General features: G+C 40.3%; 1 protein-coding gene across 25 annotated transcripts in view; it reads right to left on the bottom strand.

The window, feature by feature from the left end:
• Positions 1-16,731, bottom strand: part of FNBP1 (formin binding protein 1) — a 95,454-nt gene that overhangs the window by 78,062 nt on the left and 661 nt on the right. The gene's annotated exons all lie outside the window — the stretch shown is intronic.

Raw genomic sequence — 16,731 nt, 5'->3', positions numbered from 1 at the left:
TCGGTACTGGTTCATAAACCTTTGATACAAGTTCTGCTGCAGCAGGTAATAAAATTATGTTTTACCCATTTAGGCAGCTTTTACTGAAATGTTCGGGTTCAACCTCCGAGTAAAAGCTTTCATTTTAAAAACAGACTTCTAAAAAGTTTGAAACTTTTTGTAGTTTCAAAACCCCATTCCTATCACTCTTCTCCAAGAGCTGCCAGACAGAATACTGGGGCGTGTTCTGGGTTTGTTTTTCGAGTTGTTGGTTTGGACTCGGGGGGGAGGAAGCGGGAGAGTGGTCTACTACACAAAGAGGAAAAAGGAAAAATGGGCTTAGTATCACATCAGCTTTTAAATATCAACTTAAGAAGGAACAGAAAGTACACATGGAAAAAAAAATCAGGTTTACTGCACACAGTCTCATGAAGACTACATCATGTTAGTTTACCCAGCTTTAAAGCAATTGCTTTTTCAACATCAATCCTAGACGGTCCAGTGAGATGAAGCACATATCGAAACACACAGTAACCGCATCCATCGGCATCTAGATAAAAGTACTAATAGGAGCCTCATATAAAAATGAGCTATACAGTAAAACAGAGCGCAATGAAACTCCAAGACAACTAACACTGCCAAGAAAAGACTCTTACTAACTTTGCTAAGCCCAGGATGCACAACATTTTTCAAATACAGATCTCGAAATTCTTTATAAAGCTGGTAAGGCTACGGCAAGTAGACAAGAATTTTAAACTCTTTTTTAAGGAGTTTAGAGCCAACAAAGCTCCTGGTATTTTAGTGACATTGCAGGCTCTTGTAACACTGCAGGCATTTAGAAGTGCTAGCAAATTAATATGCTACACCAACTCATTTGGTGAACAATCTCATTCAGATCTTAAGCTGCTTGTCCTGTGTTCTGAATGTGTTAGCAGGCTGAAAAAATCTGAAAGGGTGCTACAGTTTTTCAAGCGTAAAGCTGCTTGCTGTACTTCGGACCGATTTCTGGGACAGCGATAAAAAGCATTCTGTCTTGAAGACAAACAAAAACAAGACCACCACACCACATAAATCATGATGTTACTCATTAAAGGACTAAGAAAAGCTACAGCTCAATGTTATTAAAATCTTCATGATGGAAGTAATGGAGAGCTGCTGGTCAACTTTTGAGTCGGTATTATACACAGGATATTTTACAGGAACATTTCTTAATTAATTGCTTCACTAAAACTATGTCATAGAAGTGTGCTGTGCAGAGAGCACATGTGGTGAAATTTTTGTGAATAAAACTACGCAGCTACATGATCCTGATTTCCACTCTTCTCACATTCTTGGAAGATCAAGTAGAAGGCTAGCACAACAAAAAAAAAAAAAAAAGAGGGAATGCTTACGTTATAATGTGCTACTTGTGTTTTCCTATCACAGCAATAACAAACCATGAAGTATCAAAAGAGGATGGCAAGCACAGTGCTGCTCTTTACCACTATAGTTGGAGGAAATTTAACAAATATTCACTCCATTTCCAGAAAAGAATGGATTCTCCAAGTCTACAGGTCTATCTGGAATCAACAGTGCCTACAAATTCTATGCAAATCTATTACAAATTCTCTTCTCCATAAGCTTGCCACAGAAAATAAGCAGCTGATAACAGAGCAGTAACAAGGAACACAGCCAGTTCCACATACAAAAACACTGCACACGGTTCAGGAGTAGACTGGCATCTCGCATGAGATCTGTAAATTTAAGCCAGCTTGTAGCTGCGCTGTTCCAGCAGCAGAACTGGAAACAATGTGATGTGCAGAATAAGATGTCGGTCACTTGAGCTCAGTCTTTCCTGAAGCAAGAGAAAAAATTACAGCCCACTTTCAGTATTACTTCTGCACACTTGCTTCAACTGGAGGAGCCTGCCTGCTCATCCCACTGAGGAAAGAAAAACTCTTTCTGGTAACATCCAAATACATATTCACGGAGCAACAGCCTATAAAGAGAGATGAAGCTGTTTCCCACAACCCACTATTTCTGAGCAGGGCCATGCAGGGCATCTCACAGTTACATCTTTAAGGAGTAAGTAATTAATTCCTTAAATAAAAAGAAAACAGACACACACACATTCCATCCTGTCTTCATCAGGGATTTGTGAACATCACCCCCACAGAACTTCAAAAGTCTAGACCGGGAGGGTTTTAAGCAGATGCCATTAAATATTGATGTTGTATTTCATTTTTTGCATGACTACTTAATTTAAGGTAATTAATTAGTATATTGGAAAAATAATTCTTTGAAACGTGGCTGTCAGATATACAGACTTTTTATAGCATTAAGTGAACAATGCAATTCTAGTATAGAGAATCTATTATGGGTGTCTATCAGCATACTGTATTGATTGTCAATGTAAGAAGATACAATAAAATAGATACTCTTTACTTTTTAATTTAGTCTCAGAGTACAGTAAGTATTCAGTAGTTCACAATTTCACAACACATAACTTTCACAACAAATGTGAGTGCAAGAAAAATTACTATCTTTTTCCCCAGACCGGAAGAGTCATGAGATAGGAGAGGTTTGAGACCTGCATACGATTTCATGTCCTTGAGTGGCATGCGCTCCATCCTTCCAATCTTGCTTGTCTTTAATTTGTATCACACAACTTGCAGGACAGGGCCCTTCACCGCCTAGATTGCACAATGCCTACCTAGCACAATGGGGATAGGATCTCCAGCAACAACTGCTATGACAACTACTCCCAGGTTCATAAAAAAAAAAATTAAAAAATTAAGGAGTGTGACTTCTGAAACAGCACAAGACTAAGCAATGCACTTACTAAAACGTTTAAGTGCTACAAGGGCTGACATCCTGTAAACTACACTGAGAGGCACTCCACAAAGTCTTGCTACATGCACTCCTACCTCATTTATTACTGGAATTAGGTGGTACTAGAGCATTTAGTTTCAAAGTAGAAGATATTAAAGGCAAAGGTCTCATTTTTTGTGTAAGAGATGTTCGCCTTCCAGTGCTCTGGAGTTTTTCAGTAAGTTATTTGCTGCTTCTATGACACTCGGTATATTCAATTGATCTGTAAGACACCTTCCTTCATTAAACATGACACTTGCCGAGTTGGCACTCAAGCCTGCAAGGGGTTATCACACTACACTTTAGTCGACATTTTTGGAAACATACATTGCAAATTCTAAAGTATAGGGTGATACAAGCTAAATCTTATCAGTAATGCAAGAGAGACACAAAAGGAAAGGAAAAAAAAAAAAAAAAGAACAGTGTGTTTGAGAAGAAACAGTCAACCCATGGAAAGTAAGATGCATGGGGGGACAGTGGAAGATAATGGGATATTAACAAAACAACTGTCCTGCTGCAGAACATCAGAAAAGAGAAGATTCACTTTACCAGTGTTCAAGAATAAAGTTTAAGGTATCTGTATGTATTGGAGAAAAATTTCGTAGTTGGGATACTAGAGACACAAATGCTTTAGAGAAACATGTGCCTGAAACGAGAGCAAGGGTTCCGAACATCACTCTGCCTTGCTCATTGATGAAAACAGAGTGACAGATGTTTGAGCAGCAGAGTCAGCATTACTAAGTTAAGCATGATGATCTAAATTTCTTATTAACCTCAAAAAAAGCCAAAGACTCATAATGCAGAGAGAAACAATGGGTGCATACACAAAAAACCCGGGGATTCAGCTCTTAAGTGCACTGAAATAATTGAAATTACTCACAAGGTTATGGGCTGAAGAATAAGGTTCAGTCTTTTATAAAATGTTGTTTACTTGAACAATGGTACAAAATACAAGAAATTTCTAAAGTAACAGATACACTAATAAAGATAAATAGTCTAAGCAATATTTTATACCAGTGCAAGTGCTTTCTGAAACGAAGCTTATTGTAAGAGCTTCATATTAAAAGTGATAGTGGTGCCAAGATAAAAATAAATCTCATGAGTTTATCCACTCTCTAAAATGAAAAGGTTATAACTTAAGCAAAAATAATAAATTTCACTACACATAAAATCCCCAAGGTTATATAAATTTTTTGTATCTTTGCTTTCTTGTCACCTTTATAGTTCCTATTCCATCATATTTTTCTGCCCAGGCTGAAGAAAATCACATAGTTTACAAACTTTAAAATCAAGTATTTCAAAACACAGACGTTAAATCAACACATATTGTCTCACTTACACAACAGTAATTAACATTTTATCTTAGGACAGGCAGACCAAAAAAACACCAAAAAAAAAATCTTGTGAACACTCAGGCTCAGAAATGCTTACTCAGAAAGCAATTTCAAGAACTAAGAGCATCTACCATATCCAAAGTAAGTCACTATCATAAGCAGCCAGCAGTACCATCGCAAGCAATCCAGAGCAGTCATGCAGATGAACCTGCTCTGCAGGACTGGCAGACGAGAGCTCAGATCTTCATAAACTTGGGGAGAGGAAAAGCCCACAAGGGTGACTGCTGCAGCAATTCCACGCGACCACTGGCACAACAGGACCACGGATCCCCAAAGCTGACGGTGCACCTAGAGACTCTCATACCAATATACAGCTGCTCCTCCTGACAGAAAGTCTACCAGTTCCTTGGCAATCTGTATCAACTCCTGCTATTAAAAGTAACGAGGTGCCAGCCTTCCTCCTCTTCCCCTTTCACTCTTCCTCATATCTATGCTTTGCTTACTTCAGCTTTCATCCATTACATTGCTGTGGTTTTGTCTGTTGGATTAAAGAGCACTCAAACACAGAAAAAATGGCTTTCTTTGAAGAACAAACAGGAACCTCCTGTCCAACCTTTGACTTGGATGCATCAGAGCTACTGATCTTGATACAGCAACTGGAGCTTCTGGGCACAGTTCCCTGAACGTCCCATGACCCCCCAGCTATTTTATAACACAGGGATAGACCATTTGCTTGATGCACAGTTGAATCATCTAAAAAATATGAAAGAGGATATTGACTTGAATCTACTAAATGTTTTCTCTGCCAAGCAAGGAAAGCAAGCTTGGCCTCTGAACCAGACTGACAGCAAGGAAGGGGAAAGAAGGAGATGTGCGTGCTTACCTATGTACACAGAGGGTGAGTGGAAGAAAGGGAATTTCTCACAGCTTGACAACAACATCCCCTCCCTCAGCAAGGACAACGAGGTCATTTGATGCTCTTCAGTTGCCATAATGATAATATCTTCCACTTAAAATAGTCTTTGGAAGCTACAACTCCAGTCCAAAGGTTGACTAAAGCCCCCCAGCCAAGGAAGGGGTTTCAGTCAACCCTAAAGTTTAAACCCATCTCCCCATATAACAGGGTTTTGGCTGCTAACACAAACTAGTGGGCCATGAACCCGCAGGACCAAGGAAGTTCAAGTCACGGCAGAAGGCTTTGGCAGAGCATCTCTGAAGTCAGAGGTCTTTAAGATGAGAGCACCTGTCAACTTTTACCAGGGACATTCAGTATGTCTCCACAGATATTATTAACAAAGAGTCACCCTAAAGCATTCCAGTTTTTATAAAATTCTCAGGCCTCCTGGATATATTTGTTCTCTTATCAGAAGGATCCTAATATTCTGTAAGCGGAAAATTACTGCTTACCTGACTTGGAGTGCAGACTGAGGTAGAAAAAGACAAAATGGCTAAGAACCAAGAGCAAGACTATAAAAAAAAAACAAACATGTGGTCTGCTCTTCTACTTTTTTTTTTTTTGGTACTCCTGTATAGGAATGACATTCATAAATCAGTAAGCATAACCAACAAGGTTACTGACACATTATAGTTAATTTCTTGCTTATGAGAACTTAATAAACAGACTAAAGCTCAGTCATAAGGTTTCTTTCCTCATCCAAGTTAATGAAAGGATTTCCAAAAAAGCTGAATGCAACCATGACATTTTTATCCTCAAGGAATTCATGCATAATTGTAGACTCTGTAAATGCACACAAGTAAACAATCTTACAATTTTGCAAAATTAAGACATAATACAATATGCATAGGAACTCATGTTTCCTCAGCAGTGAGTTGTTTTAAAATGGTGTTATTTCCTGGCTTTGCGATGCTTAATTCTACCAATTCAATATTTGTGACCATATCTATTTTTGGAACAGTTATGGAATACATACACAAAGGAGAGAAAACAAGTTATAAATGCAATGCCATTAATAGAGATGTACAGTTCATGCCTTTTTTTTTTTTTCTTTTCTTCCCTAAGAGAATTCGAGCATTAAGCACTGCACCACACAAAGAAAATGTATTCTAGTCCCCCTTTTTAGGGGTGATTTGTGCCCGTGGCTTTTTTCTTTTAGTTTTGGGTTCATCTTCTGATTATTTTCAAAATTCTCCTTATCCAAGAAAGCCTCTTGAAGTGCATTAGGGCTTACACATTCGTCCCAGACTGTTTAATTTAGCCCTAATACCTTGAGGAAGCTTCAGGATGGATTGTTGCTATTCTGATTAAGGAACCAATCTCACCCCCTGCGGAGAAGGTTGAATGCCTTGCCCCCAGAGGGAAATCAATATTGCTCCACTGACCAGCAACTTCCAAGCACTGCGTCTGCCAATGTATCATGAAGAAAGAAAAAAAAGCCCTCAATTCTTGCATTCTAATTATAAAATAGGTTCTGAATTTCCACTGCTTTGACACCTGTTTGCCAGGAAGTATGGATTCTAGCTTGTTACCACACTGTTAATATTCCACTTTTTTTCCCCCCAGGGATTAACCCACAAGCAAACCACAAAAGATAGCTACACCATGCCAACTACAGATTCAACATTCAAGTCAATACAAATTGCTGTAAGCACATGCATGAAAACCATACACATCATAAAAGAGAAGATCTTCTGACCTCTGTGTGAATGGAGTACTCTATTTTGTCATGTTGTTCCTAATCATCAGCTACTTCAAGTCAACTGCTAATAACCAAGTGAAATATTTATACTTGTACTGTTTAGCTCAGTAGGACTTTTATTAGCTGGAACAATTCAACACACTCCCACAAACACTAAATGCTGGCACTATGATAAATAAGCTTTCTGTTCAAGACTATTTTTGAAGACCATCAACAACTACACAGATGCAGTCTCCAAAGATGCCTGAATTAGGTGCATGTGTTTCACAACAGCACATTTATTGCAAAAAATTGTCGTCTTCAACAATTACAGCTTTCCTGTTTCAAGATAGTTTTATGTTAGTTATACTGACCCTCTGGAAAAGGAGCTTTCAAGAATTTTATACATAATTGAAGTACAAGGACAACGCAGACAAGAATCAGAACAAAAGCCACAATGCAAAAAGAAAAAACAGCCCACAATTATCCAGAAGAGGAGGTGTGGGGGCACACACAGTTCACATCGTGCTTTACCAGGAATGGATGCATGCTTCCACCTTCCCAGGCTTGTTTCCTGGGCTACTTCATTGCATCTAAGAAGACTGCATGCAGCCTCACAGCCAGAGAAACATTATTTCATCTTTAAATAGAGTTGGAACCTAGCTATCTCCCCCCTTCCATTCCAAAAATAAGGCTGTAAATCCCCAGGGCACTGATTTAAATAGGAACCGAGTCACACATGTCATGTGATACGCATTCTCATTACCTGAAGGATAGGCTGGTGCAACTGCTCAGCTTTTAACTTTGGTTTTCAGGTAGAGCGTGCAACAATAACCTTTAAGCGCTGAATGCCTTGATCGCCAGAGGTAGGCTGTCTGTCCTGACGTAGCCTTTTGATCAGCTGATGACAATGTCTTTGAGCAAAGCGGCAGTGAAACTACTCACCAATATACACACGATAAACATTTGCCCACGTTTTTGCACACCAAAAACTGAAGTAAAGCTGTGCTACACAGTTTTTAGCTTTTACATGTTAAGTTACAAACATATGGCAGAAAGCATCCTCTGTGAAACACAGAAGTTTCACACTTTGAAGTTGTAAGGAAATAAAGACTCTTGACCAGCACACACAACCCTCTCCTCTCACCCTTCTTTTCAGGCTTTTCCAGTGACAGCACATGAGCAAAAGTATCTCAGACTGTTATACCTGGGAGAGAGAGGCAGTACCGCGAAAAAAATATTTATGCAGCACTATCACAGCTCTCCCAGTTCATCCACTGCCAGTTTTTCTTCTACTACAGCAAAACCTTAGTTACACATTCTTAATGAATGCCACTCCTATAAGCCCCACATTTGACAGATCAACAGCCCTCAAGAGGGCAAGAAATATTTCCCTCCCTATTTAACTTTTGTTTGGGAAAACACACTTCCATTCACTCACTGCCGCATGCCAATCATTTTTTCCCTTTTGTATATATATATATAAGATAAATATATGAAAGCATTTATCTCAGCATAACAAAAAGCATAGTGCAGAGTGAAAAATATTATCTAAATGCATTTTAAACCTATTTGCCAAACAATTCTCAAAGCTTTCTGCACAGAACAAGTGGATGAACAACAGCAGTGCACACGCTTCTGGATACAGCTCCCATTTGGGGATGTGGTCAAATATTCTTCCACGGTGAGTAAAGGTGCAAAATGCAACCTCAGAAATCAGTGTACATACATTAAAACCAGTAAGTCAACTCTACTTAAACATTACAAGGAAAAAGCCACATAAAAATAGTAATGCTACAAAACTAAGCCTGCAAAAGAGGACTGCTAGGACCCGTCACTGCTGTTGTTTCTTATCCAGTCTTCATCCTTTGCCCCATGCCTCTTCCTTCCTCCTGTGCACCGAGGACACTTTCTCCTGATCCCATCACACTCTTGACTTGTCTCTCCCAACGCTCTAATCCCATTGCACATCCCGTCTGACAGCAAGTCACAGTCCCACCTGTCCTACCCAGCGTCCAACCCTGCTCTTTCCAGACGGTCTTTGTCCAAGATTTTTCCTCCTTACGGGTTCCTTGCCTTTTTTTGTTTAAACTCCCCTTCTCCTCCCGAGCTATTTTCTGCTCTTTCCTTTGCCCATTTAGTCCCAGTTCTCCCATGCTCCCTGAATTCACTACCAGAACCGCCACTTTGAGTTGTCTCTCCCCAAACCACCCCATTCCCATAATTCTTGGCACTCCAATCACAGGAACAGTTCCTAGACAAGCAGCTCCAAATTTCTGTAACTAGATCCTAGTCTGAGCTCTACTTCTTCCCCATCCCATTTGTTCTCTTGAGTCAGCTAGGTTCCTCTGACCACAGCATTTCTTCACCCATTTCTCACCCTTGGGTGAGTAGAACAACAGAAGAACCAGTACATAACAACAGAAGAACCAGTTTGCTACCATCAAGGAAGCCTAAGCGGTCAGATGGACCTTTAGCATGACTCAGTGCAGCCGTGCCTTTCGTTCCCATTCCCTCCTAGCTGTAGTCCACTTTCTTCAACTCACTCACCCACATTATCCTCCCTTAACACAGCCCAGACCCCACTCATGTAGGACTGCGTCCCAGCCAGTTTCCTCCTCCGTACCGCTGGGTGCCAATAAAGGAGTCTGAGAGCAGAAGAGGCTGCCTGGCTCCACCCTGGCCTCCAGCAGCCATGACATGGAATGTCTGGCTGCACTCTGGCAGGGACGGGACTGAGGCATGTTCTATTATTCTGTGGGTGACTGCATCATCTTGTCCCACAAAAACCCCTCCAAGGGCAAAATGTACTCAGCACACACTGGAACTTCTGAAGACTTTGGCAATAATAACATCTTCATGGAGTACTTGCAAAGTGGTATTTTCCCAAAGACTTAGAAGTTTGCCCAGTTTGGGCAGATTTTCTCAAGCACAGCAGAAGACGTATTTCTGTTCCACAGCTATTGTTTGCTAAATTTCAAAAAACCTTGCTCCAATGAATGGGAGCACTACAGCTTTCCAAAACCAAAGAGGCATCGTGTTTAGAGTGTGCAAGACACCAGTCCTGGTAACAACTGAACAACCCTGACTAATCTGAAATATCACAAGTGTGAGGCAGGCACAGACAAAAGAAAACTGCAGTTTAAATATGCCAACTTAGGAAAAAAAAAAATTGCAGGAGAAAATAGGTGACTTCAACAGAAAGCGTTAAATAACCTCCACAATAAGAGCTACCAGCTTAGTCTAGAACATAGGCTGAGACAGAGAAAACTTTCCAAGGCACCCAATAAGCAATTTCTCAGTGTTAAACAGAGCTGAACATCAAGATCTCCAGGGGTCCAGTTAGGAAAAAGTAGTATTCACAGCATCTCTGCAAGATGGTAATTCTCCTGCCACATAGCCTGCATATAGCCTCACTAAAATGGTAGAATTCAAGAATTTGTTTTAAAACCTTTTTAGGTACAAAGCAGAACCACTTGAAAAATACTGAACAAGAGACAGTCAAGTGACACAACATAAGAAACCTACATTATTTCAGCTACAACAAGACGAATGATAATCCACTATGGCATTTCCTCAGGATTAAGGACTATCTGGATGACTTGGTAGCTCAGTGGGGACCATCCTTCTAAATCAGGCATTAATTCCTGAGAGACTATGTTTCAAGTTTTACTGCTTTACTGGGTTTCTGAGCATGTCTGGGGGACTGGTGTTGTTCTTTTGGTTGTTCTTCTAATGAGGTTGACTCTTCCCCAAACAAATTAAGGACAACATTGCAACAGAACTGCTTCTTTACGTGCTTTACAACACGCATGTCTGCTTCAGCGATCAGCAATGAGCAGCGGGCAATCAACATTTCATTACTGCACTTTAACTGCGCTGCTCTGTGCTTAAGTAATCTAGAAATCTTATCTACAGTTCTTCCATTTTTAGATGCAAAAAGAAACATTTTATTTAATAATGCCAACAAGCCATTCTTAATAAACTGAGTCAAAAGAAATAATTGACCAGGTTAATAAGGTTATCCAAACAACACAGAGCCAAAGCAATCATGTAAAAATTCCAAAGGGATCCAAATCACCCCTACCACACCTGCTCGAGAAGACAGACTAAAACCATCATATCCTGTACATACAGATGTGCATACACACAACATATATATTACTTTTCCCCCGTTTCGTATTTTAGAGCTAAAGCCATCGATTGAAAAAAGGATAAAGGCTGCAATATGCCAAAGAGACAACAGTGTTTTTCCTCTCACCAATTTAAGCAGCTTATTGTTATAAAAACTGAAATAGAAAAACAGAGTTTCTAGGAATGCAAGGAGAAGTGTATGATAATATTGAAGGGGGAAGTTCTTTTTTAAATATTTATACAAACACTAAGGAAACTCAGAGCATTGGATTTTGACACCTGGATTGGATTCAATATATAACCCATCTCAGAAGCATTACTTCAAACAGGATGAAAGTGAATTTCCAAAAATTCATTAGCAGGTTACCTTTCCAGCAAAGAAAGGCAATAATGTAAAGTATGTTATTAAGTTACAGTGCAGCAGTGGCTCCCACTCTTCATGTGGAGTATGGCCTTTGAAATTCTGCTTTAAAACAATGTTTCACAACATGAGTAACACTAATGAGCTGCAAAGAGTCCAGAAAAACATCGTCTCATGTTTGACTGCCTTGCCATATGGTTCAAGAAAGCGGGAGATCTCGAGCAGCCACAATACAAATGGGAAGAGTTGTGACTGAAAGGGAAAAAAAAGATATCCTGCAGTCTTGACTCATGCTGAAAGAGCGTAAATCCCCCATTCTTTAATGAATAGGTAGGAAATAAAAGAATAGGTTGGTGACAAAATTCTAGAAATCCTCTTTCCTAAAGCAAAGGAGAATTGTAAACGAAATTACTCAGACATTCAGGTACCAGAAGGGAGTCTCCGCTCCCAGTGCCTGGAAGTACACAGGGGTGTAGGCAGGGACCCCACACACAAACCCGTTCTCCTACTGACCAGCCTGGCGAGTAGCAGGGGAGCTCAACACAACACATGTTCAAGTTTAAAAAGCAACTACTTGTAAACTAATGAAAATTACTATGATGGCAGTAATTTTAAAATGCACAACCTTCAGGCTGCAGCCGCCTGAACTACCAACCTGAGCTGGGCAAATGCACAAAGGTGTGCGCTGCAGAATGAAGATCCTGCGTGATGATTCAACTTCTATAAACAATTTCTTACTCAGTAATCTGCACATACAGGCTGACCACTTAAAACAGGGAGTGATCCACTGTGAAATAAGAAGGAAATATTAATGTCAAACATTTTTGCTACCTCCAAACTGTCCAAATAACTATGCAGAATACTTAGCTAATGAAAAGTGTATTCTGCTTTGAAGTGCTCATCTCCAGCACTCTGTATACAACTTTTACTACGGGCCTTAGAATAACCAAGTCAAAATTATAAATATGATGCATTTATTCCTGACTTAATCTATTCCCCCCCCACCTCTCACTGTATTTGCTTTTAGGGTGCCTTACTCCAGGATTATTTGTGGGTGAAATTCCAGTCTCTACAGAAGTGTTAACGTTACTAAATAGAAACCAAGATTCTACTAAATACAAAGAGAAATGGGTCAAGGATGCACAGCTCTGCCTCTAGGAGTTGTCTGGATGATGCCAGATAAACCGCAACAATTCACAGCCAATTCACAGAAAAACACAGGTTTTCGAAGAGCATCTGCCGTCACTACAGCAGATTTTCTAAACAACAAACAATTCATCCACCCACCTTTGAAGGATAGGCCCATTACTTTATCTAATGGAAACTCTCAACTCACAATGGGAGTTAACTTGTGATTTAGCATGCAAGACTCTAAGAATACCTCTAATCTGTGTCCCTGTCCCACCAGAAACCAGCTCCTTTTCCTTTCAGTCTTGGAGAGTAACAGTTAACAGCCAACCGAAAGAACTGGGGAGGGGGGAAGAAGGTGTGAAAATGGGATGGGTGGGATGACACACACACAGATTTCTATTGTATGCAATCAACCACAGCGGTGCATACAATGAAACTAGATGTTGGCTTCAGAAAAGAATCAATACATCAAACTCAGATCCAGCTCTGCAGATCCTCTTACAGGGAACAAGCCGACAAGAACAGAGCCTTCAGTTAAGATCACATTTGACTGCCGTGCCCAGGTGACACCACTATGTAAAGCCACCAAGGTCAAAATCACCTGGGTACTCCAGACAGTTTCCCAAAGTGTGTCACTACTATAAGCAACACCCATGCATTATAAACACTACTGAAGAACAATACCGCATTCAGGCAAATTTAAGAAATGCTCTCTAAACAAATTCTGCTGATGAAATAGACACACAAGTACCGAAAGAGGAAACGATTTACAGACAGCAAGTGGGGCCTTCAAATTCTCAGAGTTGCACCTATGTTTCATCCTCTGACAACGAGGATGTAGTTAAGAGAACACGATCTACTAGAATCCCATCTGTTTTAATACTGTGAATTAAGAAATTACTGCTACTGAAGACAATAATTGTCTAAACCATCAAAATTTTAAAGGGAATTCATATTTATAAGTGGCATGAACTTCATAAGGCAAAACTAACCACATCCACAAAGTGTATGTTTTCCACACGAAAGCACACTGGAACACTCTACAAACAAAAGGCGCAGTCCCCAAATTATCAGTCATGTGAGGAGTTGGCCAACACCGTCCCTTGTGTAAGGACAGCAAAGTAAGTCCTTTGCAAGTACAGAACAGTCACCTTCTCACAGGTTGGAAGGAGAGTGACAGCTGTTAGCAGACACTCAGCTTTTCACAAAGGTCAAAGAAAAATTTGATTAAATCACCTTCCCCCTCAGTCTTTTTTTAAACTTTATACTGAATGTGGAAAAAACCCACGGTATCTCCACCTCGGAAACACTCATAACAAAAAGATTAATCTTCCCACATTTAATCTCTCTGCCGTTTCCATTTGCCATACTGTGTGACAGTGTTCTGAAGAAACAGAGTTTTTCCTGGACCACTTAACCACAAATTTACACGTAGCTCCCCCAAACTACATATTGCACCAGAACTCATCATCAAAAGGGTTTGTCCCCTTCAATATAGCAACCATGCAGCCACAGCTTTTTCCACTCAAAAGCCAAGGACTGAAGCACTGAGGTTAGTTTTAGCTCGGTTTGCTATGTAATTCCTACCACTTGCTTGAAGGGCTTCACACCACACAAAAGGACACTGGTGGGAAGTGGAGCACACAGTAGCGTTCTACCAGCACGCATCAGAATAGCCATACATGCCATGCTCTACGTTCTTCCTCATCACTCAATGAGAGGAAAAGGGTGAAAGAGTACCGAGTATGCTTTTAAAGCCCATGGGCCCCGAAGCATAGTTGACTGAAGGTTCAAGTTGAGTTTGTACATGGGGATACACAATCTTTAATTACCGCTTACATCAGCTAAGTATTTAGAAAACATTGCCAATTTCCAGAATCAGATACAAAGTAAGTATCTACTGTACCCTCCTACTTCTTAGCCCTTAATGCTACTCTTGAACTGGAGTGAAAAACAAAACGGTTGGGTCCTACGACTGTACTTTGTCCTCCACCCACCACTTCTTCCTCCAGCTCCTGTATGTTTCAAGTGTAATGGGCAGAAGGAGTTTTGCAGGGATCGGGTAGACGGACAAACTGCACAGAGTAGCTGCTGCTGCCCTGTACAGCGTGCTTACACACAGGAAACTCAGCTGGTTACATGAGACCTTCAGGTTTTGCTCTGTAATGCTGGATTGCTTGGAGGCCCCAGATGATCTCATTATCCCGAGCATTTAGGCTCATACGGGATATAAATGCTGCATTAGTACCTCTAATAATTCTGCCGGTTATGGGTCCATTTACACTCATGGAGCCAATCCTGTGAACTCAGAAGTCTAGATTCAAGTGAAATATCATTAGGAACTTTCCAACAGGAGATGTAAGCCAGAGGCACAGAATACACTCACATCACAGCACAAGGCTAGAAGGCTGTCTAGGGAATAACTTACATGTTGCCGAAGGGATTTTATTGCTTCTGAAGTATGAGCCTTTCTGCAACCAGCTTTTTTTTTTTCCTCAGGAATGAACATAAATTCTACATAAATCCATGGACATTAACATTCTACATGCTCTAAAAGAGCAAGCTTGATTTTACTTCTCCTTTGCTACACTTAAAGAGATGAATCATGAGCACGCATCCACTGTCGGAGATCAGCACAATTTAATTTTTGCCTTTATAAAAAAGCATGCAATGATCAACAAAAGGAGGTAGCACATATTAAACACAGGTTGTTTGTGTGGTTCCCTTTCCCAGTGAAAGGGAGAACATGGAGAGCGAAACCAGTGTTTCGGCCTAAATACCCAAAGCACTGGAAACCGACGTGTTTTCAAAGCTCTGCTCAATTTAAAATAAAGCAATTCTTGCTAATTTTGTATCTATAATAATTTAATCTGTTGGTCCAACCTTTTCCCTCTCTAAGCTGCTACACTTCTCAAAGTACTACACTGAAGATTTGAAACATAACACTGATGCTGCTGAAGCCAATAATTTCATAAAAAAAAAAAAATTTGCGGGGTGGTGGGGGAGAGAAGTATGTTACAAAAGCAGTCTGTAACTGTAACAGAAGACAAATATATAACCTGCAAAGATTACATAAAACAGAAACAACTACTTATAAGCACTACTCTCTACTACTGTTCTCGTGCAGCAACGTCTCTGTATTGCACTTTTAAGAATGCAAAAATAACTAAGTCCATCCTCAGAATTTCTCTCCTGCCTCAAAATTGTTACACTGTCTCTTATTTTAATTCCACTCAAACTATTTCATCCAAGATGCAGAAAAAGAAGGCAACTGCAGATTTTCCCATAAACACTCCCATGCAGCAGGACTGTTTATATATTGAATCAATATAGCATCACTACAATACATCATCAGTACGTACCACCTCTCTTTCTCTGGAATAGACAAACATCCCACAATAACCTCTCAGTAGGCATTTGCTCCCTAATTTACTGTCTAGTTCTAACCAGATCTAGCTATAACACGACGACAACGTCACAGCAAAACGGGATGCTTAACTGTCTGCCAGAACAGGCCAGTAATGCATCCGGAAAGGACAGCAATTAGCAGATCCAAAATAACCATTTCTACTCCAAGACAGTTTAAAAGCTTAGATATGTTTACACCTTAGCTCACTCTGGTTACTAGCCACAAACAGAAGAATATAGGAGCGAAATCTTGCAGTGCTTTGCAATCCAGATGACCCTTTGCCACTCATTCTTGACTTCTCCATTCCAAACACTATTTCCCTTTTCCTCTTCCCCTCTCCTCCCCCGAGCACAGATTTCCCCAAAGATTTTTTTTTTTTAACTTCCCATCATTAAATTAACAACCGCTGGCAGTCTCCTGTCCACTGTGACCATCCCTCAATAACAGGTTTTGCCCCATGCTCCACCATCACGCTGCCAAACATGGCTGCATCATATCCTCTTTGTGATTGAATATGTATCCCTTTTGCCTTTCAAGAATTCTTTTATCCGCCTACTCTTATTTTCCTCAGATCAGCAAGGGACCATTCCGAATCGCTATTACCCACTTATCACAGTTCGGTATTTTCCAGTAACGCTCCAGCGTAAATCATATGTGTTTATACTTCCCAGGTTCACTTCAAAAAACAAGGTGTTGTATACACTGAAATCCTCCCGACCATTAAAATGTACTTATTTACACACAACAGAAAACTCTTCGAATAAAACCCTCCGTCCTTCAAGGCAAGCGCGGAGAGGAACCCCTTACCGACAGCGAAGGGAAATTTTATCATCTGGCTTTTCTTCCCTGCAGCTCCCCCTCCTGAAACCGGACCCCCTTGTACAGAAATCCACCTCG

This window comes from Chlamydotis macqueenii, chromosome 20, assembly GCF_036417535.1.
Source record: "Chlamydotis macqueenii isolate bChlMac1 chromosome 20, bChlMac1.mat, whole genome shotgun sequence".
Taxonomy (NCBI): domain Eukaryota; kingdom Metazoa; phylum Chordata; class Aves; order Otidiformes; family Otididae; genus Chlamydotis; species Chlamydotis macqueenii.
The sequence above is the reverse complement of the archived record's forward strand: the minus strand, read 5'-3'. Positions and strand labels throughout refer to the sequence as shown.